Consider the following 3,700-nt stretch of genomic DNA (forward strand, 5'->3'; position numbering starts at 1 on the left):
TCTGTGTTGATGAAAAGAATCTGGATGGTGTCATCCTTATCCTCTTCAGTGACTATATCATTCGAAGATAAATCCTCTGAAGGCAAGACCGGGTCAACTGCCGCCTCGACCTTTTGACTTTCGTCTGGTATGGATTCAGTCGGTTTATCCTCAATGATAGACGCTTCAGCTGACCACTTGAGCGGGCCAGCTAGATTCTCAACTAACGAAGGACTTGGCAAGAGTTTTTGATATCCAAGAGGAAGTCGTAACGGCAAAACCGGACGATCTTCCAAGACTCTTTTAGCCTCGTCTAAGAAGGGACAACGGTGGAGGGCATGGTTGCCTTCGCACAGTCTACAAGGAGGTCTAGCCCTCCCTTTCTGTCCTAGAACTTCACTTTCGCTAGTTGACAGTGTACTTTCAACATGGCTATCAGAGGTTGACGACAGCGAATTGTGCAAATGGGGAGACCAGTCCCTTAGTATCCGAGGGATACAAGGACAATCTCTGTGAAAGTGGTCTCCCTTGCAGATGACACATGGCGATTTAGGCCTGGTCAGTGCTGTGTGTGGATTTTCATCAGACGACACTTGTTTTCCCTTATTTGCCTTTGGCTCCTTCTTCTTTTTCTCTTTCTTCTTCTTTTCCTTCTTCTCCTTAGGAACTTGGTTTTTAGATTTACCAGTTCCGTCACGCAAAGAGGAAGGAAGAGAGGAAGAATTATAGGAAGCAGAAGGTTGGTGGGAAATTCTGGACTCGTCTAATTTTTGATTCGATTGTTCAGGAGTAGTGTTGTTCTGAACGACATTGGTTGAGAAGAGCCAGACTGGCAGGCCAATTGTCAGTCCTGGAAGCGACAATGTGGCCATATGGGGCGCACGAACATCTACCCAAGAGGAGAAGGGACTAGGATTTCCACCAAGGGGAATTCCTTGGTTGGTGGGCTCCATTTTCTCAACCTAAAGACCAACGCAGGAAAAAAGGGGTGATTGTTCCGTTTAAAATAAATTTTAACGATGCTTAGACACAACTTGCTTTTTCAATTTTAAAGAGTCGAGAAAAAGCTAAAGATGACTCTAGTCTCCTTCGATGTTTTAACGAGCCCGAAGTGACAAATGCTCGGGTGGACTTTTTCCATTATAGAGTCTGAAAAAGGCCAAAAGGAACTGCTCTGGAGTTCTTGGTAGAGGGTGTGCCAAACTTTTCGCAAAACCGCAGAATACTTTTTAAGGTACGAGCGGTCAATCTTCCTGAATGCTGTGTTCAGTGCATTGCGATCAGTAGGGCAGCCGACACGGCTTTCTATGGATAAAGGTCATATTCCTATAGGGGTCTCCCAATATAGACGCGAAGGTACATGGGAGCACAATCCGTACTGGCACTTATCGTCTCTCAGGAGGAATCACCCAACCATCAGTGAGGCGACCAGTGACCAGGTTTTACGACGCTGGAACACGTCTCTAGCCTAGACCTCTATGTTGTGCGTTATGTTACAAAGTGTTGTTAAGTTCATTCAATTTATTTTAGGTTGATATTTCTTAGAAGTTTGCCTTTTTGGATCACAACGAGATGTATGATACAATTCCTAAATGCAGTCTAAAGATGATAAGCAAGCTTTTATATCTTTTCAACAATGAAAATCCTAGCTACAAGGGGAAAAGAAAGACACCATCTTTTCTCAAAGAGCATAGAGCACACTGTAATGCACTTTTTCCTAAATCAACATACAAACTGTCAAAATGCAAATGCACATATGCGTGTATTTGTTTTCACTTTCTTAATATTGATGCCTAAAAAGAAAGCTGTTGTACAAATTCGAATTCGATTTCAAGTGAAAAACACAAACAAGTTCCTTTTTCGAAATCAAAAAGACAATTACGACACTTTATGATTTACTTGTTTCGACACTTGAAATGCATAAATTCAAACCAAAAGACAAAAGTAGAAGCTAAATCAACTGTGAACAGCAAACAAACTCACTCCTAAGATCAAAACGACACTTATGACAGGTCTAGATCTAAGGGCGACAGTATGACTAGTTTACTTTTGTAATGGGAAACTGCAAATGATGTAACAAATACACAAAGAACAAATATAGTTTCTTTATACAACTGAGGCGGAATTGAGGCAAAGAAAAGGGGTTTCAGATAGGTACACTGACTGATAACAGGCTGCAAAAAACAGAGATAAAACTGAGCAAAAGGAAGCAGGGAACCACAGCTGCACAAGGCAAAGACTGATCAGCGCACCCTCAACACAGAGAAACTGAACTTCAGCGCAGGTAGCCTTCACGGGACCTGCGTTGAAATGCAGAACCTCTTCACAGGGTCTGCGCTGAAGCAGAAACGAGAGTTGTTTCTGGGTTCTGGGTTACGGTTTGCAGTTTAATCTACAGTTTTTGGCCGGATAAAAGCTATCAATTAGGTACAATTAGAAGGATGATTTATAGGAGGACTAAGATCTATCACAAAGGGCTGTTAGAGCACTTGTGGATCAGCTGTTCAGATCATAAACAGGCCCAGTGAGTGGACTAGAGTAGCTGATCTCTACTTTGCATTTGTAGATGGCAAATGCAGTTCGATTCGGCACTCTTGAGTTTATGAAATGAATAGCAATAGAAACACAAGTAAACTAACAAGATACTCTCCCCAGCGGAGTTGCCAATTTGTTGTTGGGAAAAGTATCCAATTCGGAATGCCCCTATCCCACTCTAAGAGGTGATAGTGCCTTAGCAACAAACAATGAAAACTATCTGAGTATTCTTCTTTATGAGATGTAGATAGAGAAAGAAGGATGTAACTAACCGGTGTCTTCCGCTAGTTTGTCGATCCAATCACTCTCTCTCTTGTTCGCTTCCCGCTGCCTGCTCTTTCACTGGTCCAGCTTCACCCAGTTCCTGCAAGATCACAAGAGAGGAAAACTACACAAAAGACATAGATTCACATTCATAACTAGTTTAGGATCAGATGTAAACTAAATATGCAAATATAACAAAACATCATTGAAATACAAGCATATAGGAGAAACTCAAATAGCTTTATTGATATGATAACAAGGTTCAAGAGGAGATACAACCAAATGAGTCCCGATCCAGCATCTACCTCCCAGCAAAGGAATCCCTTCCTCTACTCCAACAAAGCATAAACCACCCAATGTACTAATCTCAATCTCAAACCAACAGTAATTCTCTGCAAAGTACAAAATTCCAGCCTCCTGACCTCTGGGTGAGAGATCCATATATAGATGTAAGCAGAGAGGATGAGTCAGCTTATGTTTTGACTTGTGGCTTCTCTCTATCAGTTCTTGCTTCCAATTGGAGGTTCAGAACCTCTTACTCATCATTTGGTCGAATTCATTGAGGCAAGTGTCATTGAGGAAGATTCTGGAAGCTTCCAGGGTCTTTCCACCTCGTTGAATGAACTTGTCATTTGTCATTTTCCCGCTCAACGCACCCTGGTAGTGATTCTACCTGCGTTGCAGTGCACTTAGCCAGTGTAACCTCTGCATTTCAATGCAGGCAGCTAGTGGAGCCACTGAATTGATCCTGATTTGACCATTTCTGAGTTGTTTTTGGTGGAGAACTTCTGGGAGAAGTTGTCATTGGTTGACCTTGTTCCTTTAGGGGTAGGAACAACTCTTTTAGGGACTTTGGATCCCTTGGATTATGGACATCTCATGCTCAATGCTGTAAGGCACAAAAATGTCTATAACACCCACC

The sequence above is a fragment of the Pinus tabuliformis genome, chromosome 3_2, assembly GCF_031772625.1.
Source record: "Pinus tabuliformis cultivar Carrire ecotype Pingquan chromosome 3_2, CPIR1, whole genome shotgun sequence".
In the NCBI taxonomy this organism is placed as follows: Eukaryota; Viridiplantae; Streptophyta; class Pinopsida; order Pinales; family Pinaceae; genus Pinus; species Pinus tabuliformis.